The sequence below is a fragment of the Topomyia yanbarensis genome, chromosome 2, assembly GCF_030247195.1.
Source record: "Topomyia yanbarensis strain Yona2022 chromosome 2, ASM3024719v1, whole genome shotgun sequence".
In the NCBI taxonomy this organism is placed as follows: domain Eukaryota; kingdom Metazoa; phylum Arthropoda; class Insecta; order Diptera; family Culicidae; genus Topomyia; species Topomyia yanbarensis.
Window position 1 is genome coordinate 323,314,555 of NC_080671.1, and position 26,193 is coordinate 323,340,747.

At 37.7% G+C, this 26,193-nt stretch overlaps 1 protein-coding gene and 1 non-coding gene across 2 annotated transcripts in view; one reads left to right on the forward strand and one right to left on the reverse strand.

The window, feature by feature from the left end:
• LOC131683770 (U1 small nuclear ribonucleoprotein A) overlaps positions 1-26,193 on the forward strand; it is a 592,476-nt gene that overhangs the window by 182,942 nt on the left and 383,341 nt on the right. The window lies entirely within an intron of this gene.
• On the reverse strand, positions 11,278-11,352 carry Trnay-aua (transfer RNA tyrosine (anticodon AUA)). Its single transcript has one exon. It is a non-coding gene; the product is annotated as a tRNA-Tyr (tRNA).

Here is a 26,193-nt window from a genome sequence, read left to right on the forward strand (position 1 = left end):
CTTCATTTTGTTGGAATAGTTATTAGAGTGTTTCCAAATTATCTAAAATACGAAAATAAACTTTTAGTGATGAAAGATAGAGATCCATTGTTTTGAAATGTATTTTGAATAAATTTGTTGAATATATCAAAGCTCTATCTCTCTTATCTAGTACTGGACAATTCAAAGCCATTGAATAATGATTAATTTAACAATTGATATGAGACAGAAGGCAAATCATCATTATTTATCATTCTCATATTAATTATGAATCAAAATTCGTTACTGAAAAAAGATCAAAATCTATTACCCTGCTTAGAAACAGCTAAATAAAATCAATTGTAAAATTTGTGGCAGCTTCTCAGATAATATTGACAACGGTAAAAACTGCGTCAAGTACCTCAAACACGACAACCAGTACCATCATTGAGCAAGTTCACACTCGTAAGGGCAAGAAACAAGGAAGAAATCAGATCTTCGTGAACATAAAGGCAGCCGCTGCGATGATGACACGGAAATGTACAATAGCGAGTTAGAAATGAACAAAACCGCAAACCATTTCCCCCCAACCCGACGAAAGAAAAATTCGTTTTAACGTGGATAGGTCAACAAATGGTTTTGTCAATCAATCAAAGAATTGATAAATACTGTTTACTTTCAATTTTTGCCCTTAGGTCAAGTTCACACGATACACTTAATGTTGCAACCAGCAGCAACATTTTAGTCGTTTTCCATGCAATATACATCAGTCTTGATTGATACAAACACTGAAGAAGATTACAAGTAGTAGTTGAAATACCGGTATCGGTTAAATAGCGAAGTGCAAGTGCATTTAAACATAGTGGATTTGAATATTAGAAAACTTGTTTGAAGACGTCAGACGCAGACATTAGCATTAGTGTAGTAATAATTGTAATTTTTGTGCTAGTGTACAACTGTTTTGCGCTAGTCGTGTATCTATCTGTGTTTGAGTATCTGAGTATTTGTGGCATCTGGGTCAGGGAATAGATGCTGAACTGGCGTATATGATAGAATAGCGGGATTCGTTGATGACTTTTTTTCGGAGTTAAATTCAAGCCTTCCATTTATATTCATTCGGATAGATCGGATTGGATAAATTAAGGTACAATTAATTTACTGACGGACCATTTCCGACGCATACATTTCCGATCAGTATAGGGTGATAAAATTCTAAAAGAATGCAATTGGCGTTAATGGTAAATAAATTTTATTTGCTAGTATTTAGACGAGCTCAAGTAGTTTGATTGCATGTTACATGTATCCTTTTCCCCTACTTCATTAGTTTGATTTTGATGTACTTTAAGTAGATTTGTTTTCACTACTCATGTATAACAAAAATAACGTCGGTCAATTTATACACTTCTACTTAATTTCTACATCTTTTTATCGCTATTCTGCTTGTTATTTTTTTCTTTTATTGTATATCTAAAATTTGATTCATACTAACAATCACTAAAATAATCAATTGCATAATCTCTGATACACACTCACAATCTCTCTCATTCCAAACGTCACATGGTCACAAACGCACACATACAATTGCAATCAATCTCACATACTTACGCCCGTGATCTTGCTGACATTTAAACACCCCGGAAATAAAGTGAACGTTCTAGCACTTACAAATATATAAACGAGGTCTCAAGCATTAACCCGCCGTTTGCGCGTTTATGAATTGGTCACTTCCGGATATCCCTACTATCGACCCTAGCAGCCTAGTTTCATGCTTTTATGACGCCCGTATCCACTAGACGCCCGTATCCACTAGACAACATGTTCCATAGCAACTTGACTGGGAATTCTAGTGACATGGAAAAAAGTCACTATCTTCTAGTACCTGAACCATACACTGAAAATTTAATATCGGATTCACGGTCCGCACGATCATCCAAGGACACACGTGAATGTGCGAATGGACACACGGTTATAAAATGGAATTCAAACACCCACACTATCGAAACCCTTGACTTACAAATGCCCGAGACCTTCGCGATGATACACAAAAACGAACATACAATCGCGATCATCCACGCACAACTACGCCCAAGATTTCGCAACCACAAAAACGACCCGATAATTTGGTGAACGCTATAATTTCTATAATTTGATTAGCGCGGTCTCAAGCGCACACAAATAAACGCTTTTTTCCACGCTATCGTAAAGTACCTACATCCGCACATCTGAACCGTACACTCAACATCACAAGCCATGATTCTGGCTCGCTACAATTGGCCTTAATCAGTGTTTTAGTGGGTGACATTTACCGTCTCGTCTGCAACAGTACTGAGTGATTCTGACGCGAAACCCTACCATGGCCCTAGTGCTACAGCGCCAATAGGACAACTCCCGAAAAAAAATGTTTGAGTTTCACGTTGTATTTCAAACGTCATCTCTTTTATGAAATAAAGGTACAAGTTCAAATAATTCGATCGATTTTATTGCTTTAGTCGACTGATATACCATTTAAGAATTTCTTCAATTTTACAGCCCAATATAAAGTATTTCCAAAAATATAGAGCCGAACGCATAGAATCGCCAAACGAGTCGAAAAATATGGTCGCGGGGAATACCACTCACTTATCCACTCACTAATTTGCTTTTTCTTCGCATTTCACTTTTACAATATTTTCGAATTAATGGGAAAGATGACAATGAATGTAATGAACCAATCGAAATTGTTCCGCTTGGTTCCCAAGTCGAAAAACAATAGATCATTTCCGCTTTGTCATCAGCAAACCAAAGCATCTGTGCTTGCTTCCGGAAACATCACTTGGTTCTAGTAAGTGCGTTCATACGTCGAACTGGTCTCAAGTTGCTACTAGTTTCTGACCAGAGCTCAAAACACCAAATCCGACACAAAAGTTAAAATATTTCAGTTTAATGATCCTAAATCTGTGAAATATAAAACAAAAAATCCTTCTTTTCATTTTTTAATATTGAACTTTACTGGATTTTAGTCCACTAAATATAAAAATCTTATTAATAAAGTCATGAGTGTGTTTCAACTTCGTCTCATCAGGAATCGACACTAGCTTATTGCCGGAATAATTTAGCGCTGGTTTGGCGCTAAATCGCAAAACGGATATAAAATGCATGAATTAGCATTAGATTGTAAACATTTTATGATGGGGAAACGCGAATAAGTTTTGAAAAGGGCATAATTACACGAATTTATTGTTTTTATTGGAGTAAATTTCCAAATATCTCAACAACTGTCGCATTTTGGAAGATTATTTTAAATGAATTTTAATTTGAAATGATACTTAGAATCATATTCCGTAATAAATACTCAGTTTTGAATGGCAATTACAATGAAATTTTAAGACATGTATAAAGTTAGAAAAACTTTTTTACCGATAAGTTCTCCATCATGCTGTCACATTCAGAGAGTTTCTTTTCTTTTCAGTTTTTGATCGACTAAGTTTTTTTTTTAAATTAAAATTTTGGACATAAACTTTTGTTTTTTGTGAAAAATTGCACATTTTTTTCAGTATACATATTTTTCGAGCAGTATTCATTCTCTGTGACTCGTTCTTAGATAGTTTTGTTATATAAAACCGGCAATCGAATTTTTTTTTTCGAGAATGTTACATGTAGAAATTTTCAATATTGCTCTTGAGTCAAAATAATCTTATTGATTGTGAAAAATGTTTAGTTTTACATGCCGGTGAAACATGTAAAATTTCATCGGAATCTGAAATGGTCGGTAACGATTTAGAAGATTTTCGGACAGATCTTCGTGGAATTCTTCACATGCTTTTTCCCAAGTGAGCAAACATTCCAATTCACTGCGGCTTGAAGCTATTCTGATCGGATCCTGCAGATAAGCAGCATGATAACTTCGAATTCAAGCGCAACGAGTTTCTTCATTGTAAGCGGGGATTCATTATCTACAGTGCTGCATGGAGCACCGGCGAAAGATAGTCCTGGGGCAGCTGCAGCAGTGAGGTGAGGCTTGGCTGGTAAGTGGGTTGGACCGTTGTGTACTACTTGCTAAGAGGTAGTGGTTTCCGATTGCAAATTCAGTGCTACTAGCCGGAGATGCAATGAAGGGTTCGTTTAAGATCAGGGTTGAAGAGAATTTCAAAGATGGTCGGGTTCGTTACTCAACGTTGCTTTCCGGTGGATGTTGATAAATTTTACAGTTTACACACTTCTTCATTTTTACTACATGCCGCAGTTGAACGGCAATCGGTGCATTTGTCACAAAGAACTTTCATATGAAAATTGTTCGTGTCATTTCCAGTGCTGCGGTCGTAACGACTCTCACGAGATTGTATTGCGAAATTAATCTTGAATACCTTTTAGCTGGTTGGTGAATTGGATAAAAAATAACTAATCCTTGTATCTACTATTTTTGATTGACGGTAGACTGCTACAAATTTACTTAAGCTTTTCGAGCTCAGTATTGACAGCTGCTACAACGTGTGGTGGAAATCCCCATAGAACTATTTTTAGTACTGCAAATCCTGAGGTAAAATCAAAAATATTTTTGCCTCGATGCTACAAAGCTTGAAGCACGGGTTATACCCGTGTGAGCTGAATCAAACCCGCTAAAACACTCGATATCAACGGCACTTCGACGACTTAAATTGTGAAACTTTGAAAGCTTATCTTAACTGCGTGAGCGAAAAATGACGAGTGACGCACGGGTAGCAAGACCTACGGTTTGGATCCACGTATCTGAAGCGAGGGTCCAGATCCGGACACTTGTCTGGATCTAAGCGCCAAGTCTGGGCCTGTTTCTGGTCCGGACCTGGTAAGGGAAAAGTGGATGGACTAGATCCAGGGACCGAATCCGGGTACTGGTCCAGATTCGGAAACTGGACCAGATCCGACAACTGGACCGGATCCGGGAACTTTTTATTTCACTATCCAACATACCTCGTAAAAAAATCCGTAATGACGGCTGGTTTCTGCCAGATTCCAGTCTGAATACAAGCAGAAATCCGCTAGAATTCAGATTGGTTTGAATTATCCTATATACGAACAGAGCCGAGGTTGACACATACTGAAAAAGTGTTTGGTTGTGTGATGCACATACAGCTGCCAAAATTCGTCATTCCACCATTTATTACGTATTAATTACGGTGTTAAACTCATATTACCTTTGCGGTAATATGAGTTTAATACCGCGCAATGCGCAATTGCGTGGTCTTTTACCAAAAAGACAATATAATTTTACCAAAAAGTAATAGAAACATATCCGTCGGATTTTGGGTGTATAAATCGACCCGAGACATATCGTCGCGTTATGTATGCTAAAAATCCCGTGCTGCATCGAAAATCTCTTACAGTATATAAGAATTCCAATCCAACAGCGACATAATGCTACTCCAAAACACCGACGATAAATCGAATGCCGCCCAAGTCGACGTAGTAGCGCTTGAAGAGTGTGTTGGTATCAAGCACCCCCTGCAAAGGAAGTTCGCTAAAAGATTGTTGCATGTCAAAGCATCAACTTTTATCCGAGACCATCCCTATTTTTCAGTTCAACTATTTACGTATGGTCTGACAGGTACGTCCCGGCTTTGTGCTCTCTGTCGGCACACAGCCCATCCAGCAGCGATGTGAGTGTTTTGGTATAGATTTTTATCAGCACGACTAAGCCCCCGCTCCGTCCCAGTTCTACAGCGTAAGGCTCGGTAGCATCATCCAACCACCCCCCGGCAGTGCCCTCTGCAACGTGTCAGCAGGTTATTTCGCTGCAAAATGTGTTTCCACTGCTGCTGATTGTGTTGATGTACGTACACTGCCGCCGCTTTGCATGAGTAAAGCTGCCCCGGAAGGGTAACTGAGAGGGGGGAGGGGGTGTCTGGAGCTCTGACGGCTATCAGAAGTTTTTCACTGTAAATGGAATATTTCGTCGTGTTCAAGTGTGGTCGTATCATGTTAAACCTAACACCCCAGGGGGGATGGTTGAGCGAGTAACCACGTGTGCGGTGAGCGTATGCGATTAGAACACTGAGTGTGTGTGTGTGTGTTTCGATTGTGGATAGCAGGAAAAACATTTCATGTGTAATCACAAAAACACTTTACATTTTATGCAAATTTTTGCGTCCGATAATATGTTTTCGCGTTCTACAAAATAATGATGATAGATAATGCAGACAGTATCCGCGGATGTGTCTAATGACAATTGTGGAGAGATGCAGGCCGTTCTAATGAATCGGTTGCATAGAAATGCGCTTGAAAAAATTTCAATTTATGATCTATGAGAAATGAGATAATATTTATTCTAATAAAGCCCTTGGTCATAAAGTTGGTTAAATTGTCAACTAACGTTTTTCTTCTCTCTTTATTTTTTCAGGTTAGTGCTGATAATGTTCGTATGTATGGTAAGAAATAAAAGTGGAAAACAAAACCTTTCAAATTATTTTGAAAGTGTCTGTTGAAATTTTAGATACCCCTGTCGTCGGTCGATCGCCGTCCAACTCTATAATAAAGCGAACGGTAACGGAAATGCCTTTGTTCTAGACAATCACGTTTTGCTCTGCCACTTTGACAGTAGTTTATTGAACTTTAAATATTATCGATGTTCGTCTGAAAACTCAACCCCATTTGCTCTATTTAATTTCGTCGCTCGGAGTGCATTGTACCGGTTATAACAAAATAATGCCTATCCGACTAAATATTCATGGTGATTCAAGAACCTAGCTTCACCACGTTTGGGGCACGTGCTGGGGGTGCTGTCGTGTGATAAGAAAATACTAATGCTTGCCTTTGGCACAAGCAAAAAATAATCAACTACAAAAAATATGCTGAACCGTTTCCACTCAACAGTTTGTATATGCAAATCAGTTTCTGAATCCTGTGCTTCCATAGGGCTGCCAGCTAGTTGTGTTTTCAGTTTTTGTTCAGTTGGGTTTCATCACATCTCAAATTGGGAAACTAGATGGCAGTGTTTGGAAAAGGCCTCTTTCCGAAAAAGCGTTTTTTCCTTATTACAGCTGATGTAAGAACGTTTTTCCATCGTGCAGTAACCAAATCCGTTTAGTGCCTAGATGGATTGAGACTTGGCATGTATTAAATACGATTCACACGATACATCAGGCTTCCGTCACCGGTACGGAACGTCAAGATTAGTTACATACAATTAAATGGAGGCATTCACGCACAACATCAACGACACGGAACGTTTTGACGTACGGTACGTGTGAACGGGCACAAGAGAAACGCATCTAACTCATCCTGGCAGAACGGCGACGTTCCGTTGATGTTGCCGAAAGCTAGTGTATCGTCTGAATCACCCTTTATTAGGTAGTCAGAATAGTTTTATGTGTGTTTCTCATTACCTGTTTCCAATGGGCTCACGAAAACTGATGCATTTCTTTGGTTGAAAACAATCTTATTTCATTTTGACATCATTGTTTATTATTTTCAACCAAGTTATAATATAGAGTAAAAATCTGCCAAGTGTGCAAACAATTTTTCGTCGGTCGAGCTTTTTCGGTAAAAAATTGTTTATGGGTTCATAACGGTAAATAAAAAAATCAATTTACTTTTTTTAACATGAGTTTGGATTTTAATTAATTTCACATGATTGCACAGTGGTTTTTTTTGCCAAAAACGTGCGACAAATTATTCACGCGAAAACGGTAAAGCGTACAGCAATGATGTCTTCTGGGATGTTTTAGGATGATCCAAAACCTTTATTTTGACGATATATGATTAATCCCTCTTGAAGTGCAACATTTGCTACAATTTTTTGGCATTGAAAATGTCTTACTGCACTATCTGGGGCAGGGTGTCATTCTAAAATGTAAAATCAAACGATGTTACGTTTTTGCGTCACTATTTTGAACGCTAATAACTTTGTTATTTATGAACGGATTCTCGTCTGGTTATCACCAAACAATTCAAAGTTAACTGAAATTATGTTTTATTGCTATAGTGTTTTTGTATTTCAATAGCACACTATTGAAAAACAATCACGAATGAATAGATCTCGGGAAACGTTAAAACTCTCATACATCAGTCAATCTATCCCCGGCAGAGCCGACGATAGAGAGCACCTTGGTGATTCAAACGAACACGAAAAGTTATAAATAAATGTGTCGCGTGCCTGTTTGAATCAGTTGTTGCTTTTTTGCTAGTCAAGTCTAGACCAACATGTGAAATAGGCGGAAGTCCAAATGAGAGTCTCTCTGTGTTTACTTTCTCTTTCGATTATTATAGCGTCAACATAAAACTTTCCAATATTGTTTCAATAAATATTGGAGGACTCTGATGTCGTCTAGCATATTATGCTAAGAGTTTAGGAGCAAACATAGAAGCGGCCGAGTTCTGGACGGAAGAGAGAGTAAACAAAGAGAGACTCTCATTTGGACTTCCGCCCTTTTCTCATGTTGGTCTAGAAGTAACATCGTGCCTATAGCGTCTCGTACGACATATTTGAGCACCCAGCACACTACGCTTCTATGAATGACGTCATCCTCGACTATTTATAGAATACCGTTCTTCGAGCGAGTTCATTGTCATTCTCCCATCGAAAGTTCGGCCGTAAAGAACATCAGTAGCCAGTGTTGCCACAATTAAATTTATACCGGGAGTTGAAATTTTTTTTCTATCTGTACTCTTCTATAGAAAATTCTGTTCTCAAACAATGTACTCTTCTATACAAAATTCTGTACCCAAACAATAACAAAGTTATTTTATAAAAGTCGTTTTTCTTATATATATTTTTCATTCGGGAAAATCAAACCAGACATCCTGACTTTGTTGGGCTGAAATTCTGCAAGAAACCAGTTAGAATTCCGGATGAGTGTGACTGGATAATGTCAATATCAGCTCCAGCTCAAATTCTCGCTGCCAGTTTGTTTGCAACCAAAGTTGGCTGTGAGAAGCTGAGATGGGGCTGGTAATATCAATAGGAAGCGAGAAACTTGCAGGAATTCAAATAGAGCAGGTCGGAGTAACGGTATGCACTCCGAGAAAATTCGCTCGACTTTCACTTAGACATCATATCTTTGATTTTCTGGAGGCAGGTTTCTCGTATATCGCATTCTAATGTCAGCTTCAGTTCAAGCTCAATCAGTACCAACTCCACTCCAAATTCTTGCCATCACTTCTGCCTAACTCAACGTTTACCTGCTGTTTACTGGGATGCATCACAGGGTTAAATTATTTTACTTTGCTGTCATGTAAAAAAAATCTGTGCCAATCTGTACTTTTTTACAAAAATCTGTAATCTGTACCGTAAAGAATCTGTACCAAAAATGCTTCAAAAATCTGTACCTTTCTAGATAAATCTGTACTTGTGGCATCACTGGCAGTAGCAATCAGGAATGTTGACAATGCGCTGCGATGAGTGCTGCACTTGATCACTGCTACCGCTGGGGGTGGAGACGACGGCAGGTCTAGGCATCCAGCGGCCAAGCGCTCGTGATGTCTCCTTTCCATGGCTCTGATTGGCTGTATTGATTTTGCCGATGACGTCATTCTCGGATATTTAACTTTCAGCATTGCTCGCGCTTGCTCATTCTCTGGTCGAGCGTCGGAGCGGAGACGATAGCAGTAGCCGACAGAAGGGTGGCCAGACCTACCGATTTATCGGTAGTCCTACCGATTTTGGTCTTCCCTGCCGTTTCACAGACGACAGGGAAAACTACCGATATTTTGTTATCCCTACCGAAAACTACCGATTTTTATTGATTTTGGACACATCCTACTCAACATTCATTTTTTGGTTGGATTTGGTCTGAGATCTGTGTTTTCAGTATTTTACAATACTATGTCAACACTACGTTTTTGGGACAACAACCCGGCCTACCGATAACTACCGATAAATTTTTAGTGACCGTACCGATATTAAAGAATTCTATCTGACCACCCTGGCCGACAGATATATTTAAATTATGCAGTGCGTTGTGTACTGCTTTGCACACCACAACTGGAGAGTTACGGCTCTCAGTGTCAGTGCTAGTCAGCGTGCCGTTGCGATGAATCTAGTACTGCGTTGCTTTTTGCGACACTAGAGTTTTTAAACTGACAAAAAACAAATCGGCGGTTCTCTAATTTAGAAAGCCGATTGTGTTGAGCTTCGTGGAACACCTTGAAACTCGGTGTTTTTACACCGGTACACTCTCTTGCTCACTTTGATTTATTTAGGTACTCGTTCCGCATAAATGATTAAAATTTGTCGAGATGGACCGAACACGGTCTTAGACGTCAAATGACACAACAAACAAAAAAAAAAGATTAAAATTTGTGCGTTAGCAAGTTAGCTCAACCCATATCGTAACCCTATCCATTGGGGCCGTACACAAATGACGTAGCTTTTTTTTGCGAATTTTGACCCCTCCCTCCTCCTCGTAGCATTTTGTCACAATATTCCCCCTCGTCACAAATTTGCTACACCCCTCTACCCCTAAAGTTCTACGTCATTTATACATGACCCCTGCACCGTACTGGCTGTTGTTTAAAACGGTATACTTTGATCGAAATGGTGAAGCGAAAATCGAAGCATGACTAAAATATTCGCTAATTTTAAGTCATTTAAACATTACGAAAGAAATATATTGTAATTTAATTTATCGCCTTATCGACTCAACAAAAGTAGGTTTCAAAGCAATTGTTTAAATACGAAATAATTTTTTTTTTTTAAATAAATGCATATCATATGCATGGTTTCGCACTGTCTGAGTAGTTTTTTTTATTCGTTGGCATCAAATATGATGTTTGACAACCCGGTTGTCGACGACTACTCGACAAAATGAATACTTTGTTCGACCATATCCGTGAAGAGAGTAAACGTGCGATATTTCGATTATTGTATCGATTTTGTGGGCTGTTTTCGGCAAATTTAAGACTAAGAGAAACGAAAGCAATGATATTGAAAGATAGGTATTCTAGAGCGAATCAGTTATAAACATAACACTGAAAATTAGGACTAGGCAGGCTCATATGGCCATGATCGAAAGGAAATGTGAAGAATCCGTTGCCTTCTGCTGGTAGGAGTTGGGCTTTCCACCCAAGTTTACTCCGCATGATCGTTGATAGAACATAATTCATCATCATGTTTTACCGCCGACGCCGCGAATTATATTGCACACTACATTTTCAATTTTTTTCAATGTATGAAAAACAAGATAAAGTATTTAGAAGTGCCAAAGAACTTATATATTCCTTGTTTTGACGTGAGTCTTTGTTTTTACCTTTCTCAAGAATTTTTATGGACGTGTCCACTGGAAAACAGACAGAGAAAGAATTGCCGGAACGGTGAGAATGAAGAAACGGTGAAAATTCACCTTTTTATTGGAAACACCGAGAACAGATATGCCCTCAAGCAGGAATCGAACCTGCGATCTCCCAATCTATGGTTAGGTGCGTTAACCACTCCGCCATCGAGGAACTGTGATGATGTCATCACATATTCTCAATGATGTGTTTGTAGTTGAACAGTTGGGTTCCGATGATGGTAATTGGATTGGTTTGTCATTGTTGAGTTGGTAATCGGTAGTGATGCATTATCCTGTCCATCGTCCGTACAAGGTTTTCCATGGTGTATTGTCTGTTCACCGGAGTCACACAAACACGGTGTTCCTAAAACCGTTATTAACCAAAAATGATCATAAAAATGTCGTACGGCATCCAAGCATCTTCTCAGTGAATTTCAAAATGATCCATCGAGAGATTCGAGAGAAATTGCGATTTGAAGTTTTATGACACGTTTCATAAGGCTACCAGCAAACACCCCCGGGTTTGGTCCTATCTCTATAAACAAAAAATATTTGTTTACTTATTTAGTACATGGCATTCGAAAGATATAGTAATCAAGTATATCCCCTGCAAGTTTGAAAATATTTCATTGACGGACTCGAAAGTTATAACGATTTGGATGTGGTATGCGGTAATAGATGGGTTTTCTACCAGACTTCAAGCGTGAATCCATTGACTATTTAGATCGATTATACGCGTTGCGGTTTTTAAAGGAAAATCTTACCATTTAATTACATAAATATAATGTACAAAAGGTGTTATTTATATGGTGCTCTGAAAAAATATGAAAATAGGGTTGTCTACAAAACGTTAAATATAATGTGTAAATTAAAAAAAATGGATGAAAGTTGGAATGTTTACTTCAAAAGGCCATATCTCAATGGTTTGTTGACCGATTCTAATTATTTTTTCATTAATGTTTCAAAGGTGTTCTTCCATTTAATTCCACTATGAAAACATAGTGGAATTAAATGGAAGAAAACCTTTAAAACATTACGTACATTCCACTAAGACCTCCGTTCGCTTATATATTGTATTTTTTCAATATTGAACAGGTAGACGTTTCATCGTTAATTTTCATTAAGAAGAATGTTAAATAGAGCCATGTACATCAATAAATAGACAATATAATTGATCTCAACTATATGTATTATCATTTTTGTTGAATATTTTTGTTTTAAAAATATCCATTTTTATATACTAGTTGATTGCAATTGCTGTATAAACATCTGAATGTCAAATTCTCATGATAAGTTCAATTCGACAATAAAACTGACAACTGTACTAATAACATCCCCTTTGACCAGTTTTAACATCTGTCAACCCAACCAGCGAATCACGATTGTACAAAATTTCCAACAAAACCGTATCATAACATAAATTGATCTGAATCAGTAAATACCTTCATATTTTTTAAATATATGGTTTTATTTTTCCATGATTTGTAGTTTGCGTTCGTTGCATTCAACTAATGTATAGAAATTGATAGGTCGTCGTTTTGAATATAAAAATATTCACTAAATAGTGATAATACATATAGTTGAGGATAATTATGTTGTCTATTGTTTGAAGTAGGCAACTCTATTTTGTATTCTTCTTAATGAAAATTAACGATGAAACGTCTACTTGTTCAATAATGAAAAAATAATTAGAATCGGTCAACAAACCATTGAGATATAGCCTTTTGAAGTAAACATTCAGACTTTTATCCATTTTTTTTTTAATTTACACATTATATTTAACGTTTGGTAGACAACCCTATTTTCATATTTTTTCAGTGCACCATATAAATAACAACGTTTGTACATTATATTTATGTAATTAAATGGGAAGCTTTTCCTTTAAAACCGCGACGCGTATAATCGATCTAAATAGTCAATGGACAAACATGGATTCACGCTTGAAGTCTGGTAGAAAACCCATCTATGACCGCATCCCGATCAGAATGAAATAACAAGATTATAACAGAACACATTTTTTGTAACATATTGTGTTATAAATTAGGTCTCGTTAGTAGTTAAAATGACAGAAATTTATAACAAGTAACAATGCGAGTTATAGTTTTGAAATATTCTTGTTATGTGTTTCTGATCGGGATACCACATCCAAATCGTTATAACTTTCGATTCCGTGAATGAAATATTTTCAAACTTGCAGGGGATATACTTGATTACTATATCTTATCTTTCGAATGTCATGTACTAAATAAGTAGACAAATATTTTTTTGTTTATAGAGATAGGACCAAACCCGTGGGTGTTTGCTGGTAGCCTTATGAAACGTGTCATAAAACTTCAAATCTCAATTTCTCTCGAATCTCTCGATGGATCATTTTAAAATTCACTTGGATACTGTATCTTTCGAATGCCGTATGACAAATTTATGGTCATTTTTTGTTAATAACAGTTTTAGGAACACCGGGACAAAGGAATCTACCCAACATGGGTGCATAGCGTGTCCTGTTTAATTTTGTTGTAGTAGCTATTAACGTCGTAAGGGAAAAGTTTTCTCCACTTATCTGGTGTAACGGATTCTACTTCTCCAGATTAAGACATATATTGTGCAGTAGGCTCAAGGGGGAACGAGTTGACAGTTCCTGTAGGCCTACCTCTATTTTGTCATTTTCCATATACACGGGAATCTTAATTTCAAGGCTGTCACTTTCAACCACATGTTTTGGGTTGTTCTGCAAATACAAATTTTTCTGCTTGGTCAAACATATTAAATGCTATCAGTACTGCATTGCATAAGTGTTGTAATTGAAGAAAGGTGACTTTCGTAAGCCTAAGCTCCCTTTTCACCTTCGTCTGATCTTGACGATCGAGAATTTTGTGTACAAGGACGGTGACAAAGATGTCGCAATTAAGAGAGGTGCGATTAAATTTCATTTAAGATTTTGAAAGAACGTCTACCCATGTGTTCTCAACAATGTTCGAGTGACGAGAAAGCGACAAGCTCGACCAATAACTTAGCTTCTGGCTGAATAGGGGGCACGTGCCCCTCCATGGAACCGCCATTTGAGCCAATGCGTTGAACAAAAATGGCATACGCTGCTCTAACCACGGTTTCAAATGGGTATAGTGATAATAAAAACATGGCAAAAATGGGCTCTTTACCCTACCTAGCATCGTTAATTTCCAGATAAGAAATCGCAAGCTAAATTGAATGTAACTAAAAGTTAATTGTGCGTATTTCGTAAATTAATCAAGCTAGAAGAAATCAATTCTATTCCTTATTTTGTCAGTTCAGTGTGTTCGTGTTGTTGTTGTTTTCCTTTTGAGACGAAGTAGATGTTATAAATTAATCAAAAATATATGAAAATGATGTTTTGCAGCAACACAATCCATGATCGCCCTCTCTAGAAAACGCTACTGCGGTAGAATTACGGCTGGTTTGAATGAAATGAAAGTACCCAAATACAACAGCTAATTCAATTTGTAATGAAATATTTCACTTTGACATGCAATATTGAATGCTGATTCGTGTTGGTTTCTTTTTTTGTAACGGATCCTGCAATAAAAAACGCTTCCAATCTCCAAGGACCAGAAGTAGTAAACCTTACAGACCATCCAGCTTCCGTGCAAAGGGAGTGGCCATAACTTCTCTCAACATACAATGTGCTTTCTGTGTCCAAAACACGGTCAGCCAGCAAAGAATCGCCTTTCTCTGGGGAGTCTCTTTTGCGGGAGGGTAAACATCCTTTCATGCTGTACGGCGCACCGAAGCGAAGGTGGCTTGACTGCGTTGCGTCCTGCTGTTTGTATTTTAGGGTAGTTTATGTATGGATACCATTTTTTTCCACATAAATTTCCTGTGGATTCGTTGCTACTAATTTGTGGGATTGAAAACTCAATACTACTAAATTTTGTCTAAGTTATGTCACGCTGTTAAGGGGGAGGAGGTATGACATGTTGTGGAATTTTGGGACATACGAGAAAGAGTTTTAACGTTTTTATGATGAAAAAATAAACACCGTATTTACAGTGTTTTTGTACTTATAAAGTGAACTAATATAGTTTTTGTAAAAATAAAAAAAATAACATCGCAAACCGCCGTCGAACCTTATTGACGCAGACAATGGTCAATTTTGTCGTCGGTACTGCATTCTTGTTGTTCTTTTTTGCTTCTTGCTCGTATCGTCCTTCTCGTCATTCGCTTCTGTGTTGGTGTTACTGGTGATTGGTTTGGGGACACTGGACGCCATCGTTGTTGAGTGAATATTTGTTATTACCATACATTGATTTTGCCGCCGTTTGTGGTTTAGGTTAAGCTGCTTCTGCGCAAGGTTTTCTGTGGTATAACAGGATTGACACGAAGAAATCTGCCCTGGGTGCGTGACCGGCGTTGTTTGAATGAAGCATGGCCTCATACCGGATTCACTCAAACACCAATGCAGTGAAGTCTATTTTACGCGTTGTTTACGTCCGCCTATTTCCCTTGTAAAATTTTTGTAATTGTAATTTTTCATCCTAGGCCTGCACTACTTTTTGCAGCGATTGTCAATTACTATGGCACACTGCTTAATAGACGAAATCTCCTTTACTCTTACTTAATCATTTTCACTGTATCTATATTATTTTCCATCGGACGATAAAGTTTCAATATCAATTTCATTTAATTAATTCAAATACTTATTATTGCCGTGAATCTGAGCCACCCTAGTGCCCACAGACCTACTAAAGTTTCGTATAATATTACGCTATAAAACATTCACCTTTGGGTAAACGGCGGAAACGTGTTCCGTACCAGAGTTTTTTTTCCCGGACGTTTCCTTTACTTTCCTTTGGTTTGCCGCATCCGAAGGTGTTGGTAGCTGCACTTTTTTATGTCGATGCAGAACAAACACACCATCGACCATCATCATAGTAGCAAGTGAGCAAACCAATCAAACGGCTCTCCCTCCCCCCCCCCCCATCTACATCATCCTCCATTCAACCGGAAGAGAAAACGTTTTCCGATACCGATGATTAAATATTTAGAAGGTGTGGAAGACTTTACGGCGCCAGCAGTATGTTTTTGTTGTATGTACATTGATAATTTATTTGCTGAATTTTAAATTTAATACTTCTACGGGGCGGCTGCAAAAATACATATGATTGTATACAATGGCTATATGCCGACTGTCTTTCCTATCTAGGACAGTAAACATTGTTATGAATCTTAAGAGGACCTTCTCCTGGATTCGGCGCAAAATTGGGAAATATTTGAGAATTTTTCGGAAAAATTAAAAGGCGTACGAACTTTTGCTTTTGATATTTTATTCGTTATTTATCGATACCTAATTATAAAATGATTATTTTCGAAAATTCAAAATGGCGAATCTCGCTGGCTTCTGCGCGCGAAACACTTCACCAAGTGCAGGGCTTCTTGTAGTTAACCAAAATGAGAAATTGATATAATTTATTTAAATAGCTGAAATTTCCTGACTTATACCCAATATCAATCAATTTAGATGAAAAATTCATTTTTGTAGACGTTAAAGAAAAAAGTTAAATTTGTCTCTTTGTTTACTATAATCTCGTTTAAAAATCATAAATAAATTATTTTTCATGCCAATGTTAGGTATAAGCCATACGAAAAAGTATTTTATTCCAAACATTTTTTGAATAAAGGAAATCAGATAAACATAACAGACCCTGTTCTTGTCGTTAGGAGAAAAAAATGGTTTCGAGAAAAACGCCGCCATTTTGAATTTTCGGAAAAGAAAATCATTTTCTAATTATCAATAAATAACGAATAAACGATCACAAGCAGAAGTTCATGTGTCTTTTAATTTTTCCACAAATCATATCAAATATTGCTTAGACTTTCCGCCGAATCCAGGAGAAGGTCTCCTTAAATATACTTGAATGTAACTACATCCGTAAGAATAGAACTTGGGCTCTTCGGTGTAATAGGATCTTCAGTATAACAATAAGCAAAATATATATCCAGTACTTACAAAGTAGTTTTCATAAACTGACTTTTAAATATAAATGTATCGATCTACGGATTTTCCTACGCTTGAAGCTTATATCCGATTTTTACATTCTAATATTTTTAAAGAGGGTTTAACGAAGCACGTTCTATCCTTGCAACTTTTAATTTCGGTTGAGTGACCTTTCTTGTACCAGAGAAGAATTCTCTAAATTAGATCTTGCGAAATAATATCCCATGACCTGACAACGTGCTTGATGTCGTGTTAGTACCAACTACAAATTTGCATTTATGCAACGATTGCTCTACACAATGTTGTATGCCACAGATATGCATCCAACGTATATCAATATTCCATGCTTTCGTTAGTATTGTATCGGATTCACGTACGTCGAACCGTGCGCCAAAGTATGCTCGTTGATTCTCCCGTTAACCCATCACCGAACTGGCGCCAATAACCAGGTTTTGTGGCTTTAATCAAGTTGTTACTTGGTATCTAACGACGCGTATTTCGAGTTATTTTGACGCCAACATAAGCCGCAAATTGAATGTACAGAAAAGTCCTTTGATCTGGTGGACACCTAAAGCACCTTACTGGTTCCGAGTGGAAGCATGCACAGAAGCTCTGGTTTGCTGATCAGAAAGCGAAAATAAGCTCTTGTATTAAACATTGTGACTTTATTTTTTCACTTGATTCCCATATTTTTTCTCTTGAGGGAGCACATTTTGCATATTGCCAGGGGCTTTGTTCTGAAGCCAAAACAATAATAGTACAATTTTGCTTTGACATCATCAAACCAGGGCTTTGGTGCTTGCCTCCCGGGACCTATCTCAGAATTAGTTAATTTCCTTAGGCGTTAGCGTAAGTTGTGTGACTGTTCCCGAATGAAAAATAATATTTTTGACTTTGGCACGTATTTATAATAAGATAAAACATATAATTAAAGAAAGACACAAAACGTTCTTACCAGCGTGTTGCTCTGAATTAATTAATTCATAAAATTTCTGCAAAGAATTCTCCTCCGTCCACAATCCACAATCAGTATAATCGTTGCATCAACTAGTCAAGTTCAGATGGCGCTGTGGATGCTAAATGGGTGTATTTTTTGGTAGCTTGATTCGCGCACGTATACAGCAAAATTATTAGGATGTAATGATAAAATCACTGCTTCAATTTACACTATCAACCAAATTACACTGTGTGACAAGCGTTACATTCCTAGCTCCAGCTCGACCGGAATGACATTTGGTGCGCTCTTTGTTTACTTGGCTGATCAGCTGTTCTTTAGAAAACCTGTAAACAGCTGATCAGTCAAGTAAACAAAGAGCGCACCAAATGCCATTCCGGTAGAACAGGGGCTCGGAAAGTACCACTATGTAACGCAGCGTGTACTGGTTCATTCTCGCGATATTTTTGCCTACTAACACACAACGCAATAGGACCTACTAAGCGATTAACTTCGATTTCATGTAAAATATACTATACGTCACTGCAAAATTTTGAAAACTATCGCACGAACACAAAATCACTTCGAGCGATTCGACAGTGCTGCCGAATGTCACTCACACGCACGGAAAAGAAATGTTCCCAAAATCGTGAAAAAAGTACCATGAATTCTGGAACAATCACGTTTTTACGATACGAAAACATGACAATGAACAAAAATCATGTTCAATTCGCCTTCAGCAGCGCTCATATAACGCTTTAGTAGTTTTTGTTTTATGAACTTCAGTCACGGTTTCCAAGATGTTATTACCAAATCGATTTTCTGTTCTCTTCTGAGCTTCACAACTTTATGAATATTTTATTCATAGATTTAGAAGCATTATTCAGAGTCCGACAATACGGCGTGAGCTGATTCATGATTTATTACATTTTCAACATGCTCTGTTTTTCGTGATTGTGTTCACAAAATCAAAACATATTTTAAAAACTGTTTCACGAAATTTGGAATATTATTCATGAATCCTTTCAATCACCATAAACTAGTTCATGATTCCTAATAAACGAGTCATGATTCAATATCCGTGCTCGAGAAACATTTCTCAAAACCATAAACCATGGAACGTGGATTGATTCATGACTCCTAGTATTGTAGTCACGCTAGACCGTGCATGCCATGAATAGTTTACAAAATCATAAAATATTGCTCATGTATTCGTTAACTGGTTCATGAGTATAATGTTCACGACTCGTGCTCGTGTAATAGTCAACAATGTAATATTACTTTATTCATGGATTCGTGAACTGATTCATGATTTCTAGTAGATGATGCACGATCTATCTTGAGTGTTTGTGATATTTAGAAGATATCCCTAATTATTTTCTATTTCACGTCGCCATGGAATTTTCACGTGAACTATGTATTTCACAAAATTTGAGTTTTTTCATGAAAGGTCATATAGTATGATGTGAGCAAAAGATATAAGAAAACCATTAGGATATCGAATACCGTTATGCAGTTGCTAAGGTTCAGTGTGATCCGGACAGAAACTGAATACTGCTTTGAGCACCAAAAACACATTATAGAGCCTCAAATCTTGCTCGTGGTATAGTTTATAAAACATGGTACCAATCACGCTTTTATGATCCAGTTCACATTGTCACGTTACTCCGAATAAAAAATCTGATAGTAATTCCTCCACGTATCAAATTGGAAAGCGAGCTCAAGAATAAAATATCGCGATAACGTGATCTTAGTCATTGATCTTGAAATCTTGAACATGAATCACACGACTCGTGACTAAAATAACATTTCTCCAAATTGTGAACAAAATCATAACAAAAACTAAACATGTCCAGGAATTAACCCAATCAATTGGAATATAACGCCATGTATAATTTTGGGGTGAAGCAGTTTTTTTTGAAAATACTATTAGTTTCATGAATACGAGGTTTATTATGCATTATTTTAGGAAGTTAACCACAATTTTCATAAATCGTTCAGTTCACGAATTCGTAATTTTTTGTTCATGAAATAACGAACGGATTTTTTCCGTGCGTGTTCAAAGGTCAAGTCGTCATATTTTCCTCAACTTTAATCCAAATTGTTTCAAACTTTTTTAAGTATCGAATTTCTATAAAGGGTGTTTGGTTCATGAGTAAGAATCTCTCGACGGGTGATAGAGGATCATATTTGGGGGACAAATCGTTCTCTATGTACCATCAAATCTCAACCGTTACGGAGTTATTGAACTTTTTCTGCAAATTACTAGTTCATATACCTTTAATTCAAAAAGTGTACTTCGTATTTCTAATCTTTTAGTTCCATTGGAAAGGTGAGAAAATTTTCTATTGAATGGTGTTTTCAGCTATTTTAGTGAATAAGGTTAAGTAATCTTATTTTTCGTTCATTTCTCGAAAACATAATTAATTTAGTGCTTCAGATTATTCGTATAAAAAAGTTGCATAATTTGTTTTTTTACTTCATACACTTATCTCTTCTTGTTTCCACGTGTTCAGGTTATTGAACTTGTATATTTTTATCTCATTTTATCTTATACTAGCTATAAATAAAAAGTATGCCTCTTATGATATTATTTTTTGTTTTAACAAGAAACCTAAAAAAGGTTTGCATAGAACAATGTACTTATATATCGCAGTTAAGTGAATTTAGTACTCTTGTATAATTAAATTTGTTCAAAGGTAGTGTATCATTAGCATTTCTGCTAATTTTCTTCAAAATAATAATTAACAAATATTACCATTATTATTATCGAAGCGATGCATCTTAGCAAGTTCTATAATTGCTTTTTTGATTTCGTATCAGTATCTCTTTTTTTTTCGACGCAAAATCACTTCAATCACATCATTGCATATGCAAAAACGGCGAGTTTGAACCCACTGCATTTGTGGCGACGTTATATTTTATCTACTAATTAGTTGCAGCTAAATAAAAAGAGATAAGGATAAAGTGTCAAAAAATAATTAGACAAATTGCAAAACTTCCCTAAAACTATTTATTCTAAATTCTATTTACTGGTAAATCATCACTTAGTACACGTAACTAAAAGGTAATTGTACATAATTTGGTAGGAAATTTTCCCAAAACTCTTGATAATAAGGATATAAAGCATATTTTTTAGGCTTAAGTATTATAAATAAGCACTACAGAATATGTTTAATAATGAAATTTTAACGAAAGGAGAAGAGATACGAATATCATGTTGAAGAATAAATTGTAGATCGTTTTGGAACTCGACATTTGGACAATTTTTTTGTGTTGTCAAAGTGACGGCTAAGACCGTATGGATCATCTTGCCATGTTGTTGTCGTTGTTTTAGATATTGGCAGTGTTGCTAATTATATTGTATATTAAATTCGCGCAAGTACTCAACTATTTGCTTCATGCTTGCTTCGCATTTTTCTTTGGAGATTTTTTTCCAACGGTTTGAAGTATTCTAGACATATGTATTTAGATCTCGTAATGTTGTATTGTGGGCATATAGAACGTGTTCTATGTTTTCTGTCTCTTGGCATATTTCACAAAGGTCGTCCGTTTCCCACTTCCATAGCGCTTTCCTGTCTTTAGTCAACATATGATCAGATCGGATCCTGCTAATAATTCGAACCTCTGATGAACTGACAAGTAGATTCTTGAACCAAATTTTTGTTCGACGGATGTGGCAGAAATTTATGGTACGTTTTTTCTTTGTCCAAACAAGTGGCCCTATATAGTTTTATCCACTCGTCTCATAGTTCATCTCTTACCAGCACAAGTGAATCGGCGTGGGTAAGTGGGTTAAGAACGCTTTGTACCTTTTCCGTTTGTAGTGCTGCTTCTTTATCCGCTAGTTCGTTTCCAGATATGTCTTGATGGCTAGGAATCCATTGTATTTTTGTGTACCTTCCTTTTTGCGTATGTAGCAATTCAATTATGTTCGTTAGTATGTAGTTGTTTTGTCATTCTTTTCTGTTCCGTAAAAGGTCACAGGAACTGGCAGAATCTGTGAGTATTACCGTTTTTTTACACTTTTTATCTATTGCCCATCGTATTGCCTCTTCAATGGCCATCAGTTCCGCATTAGTGATGTCGACGTTTTGCTTAATTTTCTCCGATTTGAATGTGCTCTCCTGCTCGTCGTAGACAGCTATGGCGACACCTGTGCCGAAATGTGTCCTTTTTCTGCTACCGTCCGTGCACAATATTTTGTAGTCTTTGTACTTAATGTTGATTATGTCAAGATAAGTTGTTGCCATTGGTACTTTGTCCAATTTTCTTTCTTCTTTTGGTTTCTCGTCAGTGTGGTGCTAATCTTGAATTCGATGTCGATGTCTTCCACTATCCGCGGTCTGACCAGTTCGAGAAATTTGATTCCTTCGGGTGTATCTGGGTCAACACATCAACTTGCTTGTCTGCGGTGGACGTTAGATACGATCCATTAGAGCTGCTCCTGTCAATTGTTGTTTGAACGAATCCAGCCAGTTGATTTTGATGGTACACACTTCTAATAAGTTCTTCTTTGGTGAGACCTTCAATCCTAACCCGTATGGGCATTTGTCCCGTCTCAGACCATATGACATACGCAGGCGTATATTTCAGGCATCTCAGGGCTATTCTCAAGTAGCTGTTGTGTATTACCTGCAGTTTAGACAAGTTGGATTCCGCTGCATTACCATAGATGGATGCGCCGTATTCCAATCTTCTCCAGATCAGTGAATTACCAATCTTCACGAGGGTTGCCGGGCTGGCAGCACTGCTATTTCCCGATAGTAGCTTCGGCAAAGATAGTTTTTTGGTCGCTTTTTCCCGGATTTCGTTGATGTGTTTTCGATGGCGTAACTCTCTGTCGACTACGTATCCCAAGTATTTGTGTGTGTGTGTTGTTTATATTCAGAGGTTCTCCTTTGATTTTGATGTTAAGATGGTCGGTGTTTTTCTTTGAAAATGGGACAACTGCGCACTTTCTTGGGTTGATGGTCAGCTAAAGCGATGATAATTTATCCGCAAGATAGCATAGAAATTTGTTTAGGGTTGTCGTCGCCTCTTCTAGAGTGTTTTTCATTACGATTACAGCAAAATCGTCGGCAAACTGAACCAGGACGCACCCTTCTTCCTTTATCTCGTATCGTATTCCATTGTGTACAAATTAAATAGAGTTGGTCATAAGGGGCAACCCTGTTGCAAACCTTCACCTATTAGTTTGCTTACCTCTCCTTCTTCCGTTTCCAGGATATATTCTCGTTCTCTTAGATACGTCCATAGCCAGGTTATGATTTTCTGTGGCAATGCTTATTTTGCTAAAGGTTTAAGAAGTTTCTCTATGTTCACGGAGTCGAAAGCCTTGGAAATATCCAGGAATCCTACCAGGCACTCCATGCCTTGGGCTTTAGCTTCCATTACAGTGTTTACTACATAGTTGATACAAGTTGTTGCAGAGCAATTCTTGCGGAATCCGAACGTGTTCTCTGGAATAAGGCCTTTTAGTTCCGCTACCGCTTGTATTCGGTTTTTGGCCGCCGAGTTGCTTAGTTTCATGTTTACATTCATTAGGCAAATTGGCCGTTTGGAGTTGGGTAATGCTGGTTCCACTCCTGGCTTAGGGATTGGTTTGATTTTTGTTTTTCGTCATCTTTCTGGGACTATCTCTGATATAAGTACCCTACTGAGCATTTCGCACACCTTTACTTGTATGTCTGCAGAAACGCCTTTCAGGATAGCATTGGACATTCCATCCTCTCCAGCTGCTGAGATCTTCTTTCTAGTACTTAGTACTCCGAGTATTTTTGCTTCTCTCAGCGGTAGCTCGAAACCTTCAAACTTTTTCTCTAGTAGATTGGAAGGCCAGATAGTGTCTCGAAAGCTGTTCTCGAAAAAGGTGTCCGTTAATTCTATGCCCTGTTGGTGCGAAATAATTGCCGTTGTCCTGGATTTTGCTTCGAGCGATGAGTCGATACCTTTGACAAAATCCACACGTGTTTTGCAGGTGTGTTCTCGTCGATCTCCTCCATAAGCAGCTTCACGTAGCCTCCTTGAACTTCCTAAATTCTCTCTTGAATATGGCTCTGCGTTTCTGTAGTTCGATGTAGTTTGTGTTTGTTTTCGATCGATTGTAGTTTCTTAGGGCCTTCCTTTTTTCTTCGTAAGGTGCGGCTATATTCCTGGTCCACCATTTTTTGAGAAAGTTTATCTTCTTATCCTTTACTACGTATGAGGTACTACGTTCTCTATCGCCTCCTCAAATATGGCTTGCATTTCATCTGGATCGTAAATGAATTGAGGCCTGATTGCGTTAATTGCCTCGACTGCCTTGTTTTGGTTTACCTTTTTAGTGTTTCGCTTCACAACAGGGAAGTCGCTGGTAATCGTCAACTCGATTATTAAGTGTATGCTTCCAAAATCTTCTTGTAATACATGCCAATTAACTTTACGAGAAATTCCAGTTGTTGATAGCGTAATATCTACAGCTGTTGGTCTATTATATGGGGCTGGCGTTATTGTCGCACTGCCATCGTTTAGCAGGATGATGCGTGACACTTCGATCCACTCAGTCAATATTTTTCCTCCTCTGCATTCTGGACTTGCTGCGTTCCAGCTAGAATGATGAGCGTTGAGATCGCCTTGCCCCTTTTCTAACTAAAGAAAGGCTTTTCTTACTCCAACGACCTCAAGTGTTCCGAAAACAGAGATGTCAATTGGTTTGAATTCTATATCCGCACGTATTAGGATTCCGACCTCACCGTAACCGTTACTTCTCCTTTTGGAAATTAGATTGAAATTTCGTATAGTGATTTTTTCTACCTCCTTCAGCCAGATTTCCTGCATTATTGGATGTCATGTACGTGTATAGATTTTCTGTCGTTTAACTAGGACGGATGCTTTGGATATTGTGTTGTATTAGCTTTAGCGCTTTATAAGCCATTTCTGTTTTTTGAATCTATTCTAAAATTCTCTGTTTGGTTCGTTTTATCCTCTGCATTTATTATATCGTTTATCCTTCCGAATGTATTAAGTAATAGCTGGTCCGTGTCGATATCCGTCCTAGCATCGTTTAAGCGAGCGGCAATCTCATCTCTAAACTCGATAATCGGTTTCATCCAGGTCTTTATTCTGAGTTGTCTGATAAAGTCCTGTCTGATTTGTAAGAGAACTGACTCTATTACCGTTGTATGTTATTCCGGTTATCTCATCATTATCGTACTCTGCACTTTTTGCCCTGGTTCTTTTAATGCTGTTGGAGCGTCTCCAACCTCTTGAACTTGGGCTATTTATTTCGCTACAAGTCTGTTCCGGCTCCTCCACTGGTTGGAGCTCTGCGAAGTACTCTTCCGTAAGAGTTGGAACCGGTTATTTAGTCTTGGGTATAGCGCTTCAGCTTCTGTATACGTTTTTCCTCTGCTTCTTATAGATAGCAGAATGTCCTCTCTTCTTTTCCTTTCCGGACAGTCTCGATCGTTTGATTGATGTTTCTTCTTGCAGTTAGCGCATCTGGTGGTGCTTTTGCAGGCTTTTTTTCCTTCTAGTGTTCCTGCACATTTGCTGCATCGAGCCTTGGCTCTGCAAAATTTGCTGGTGTGTCCGAACCTCCAACAGTGGTCGCACTGCTTGACTGGGAATACGTATATTTCCGCTCTGAAGGAACAGCCATAGATTTTGAGGAACTTGGGCATTTCCTTGTCTTCGACAATAACTTGTTTGTTGGAATTAGCTGGTCGTCTTCTTTCCTTTTTATGCGCTGGTGACTGGAAATTCTGCTGTTATGCTGTCCTTCACCTCCTGTTCCGTATAATCTAAGGGAACTACTCTCATGAACCATATTGTTTCTTTGAGTGACATCGGAAAAAATAGATTTAGGTTATGCTTGGCAAAATCAATTTTCTTCAGCTCTTTTTTGTTTAGTTTCAGTTTATATCTAAACCTTCTGAGTTTTGTTATTTCCTTGCAGCGAGTGAATTTTGCCTGTGCTAAGCTATTTCCTATATTTATCGGATAGTTGAAAAATTTTCCCTCATAGTTGATTGGTTCTATAAATGCAAATTCGGTCAGGGTTGTTTCTACGTTGGTTTTATTTCCATACTTGGCGAGTGGCTTCAGCCCCTTAGCTGTTCCGCCAGGTT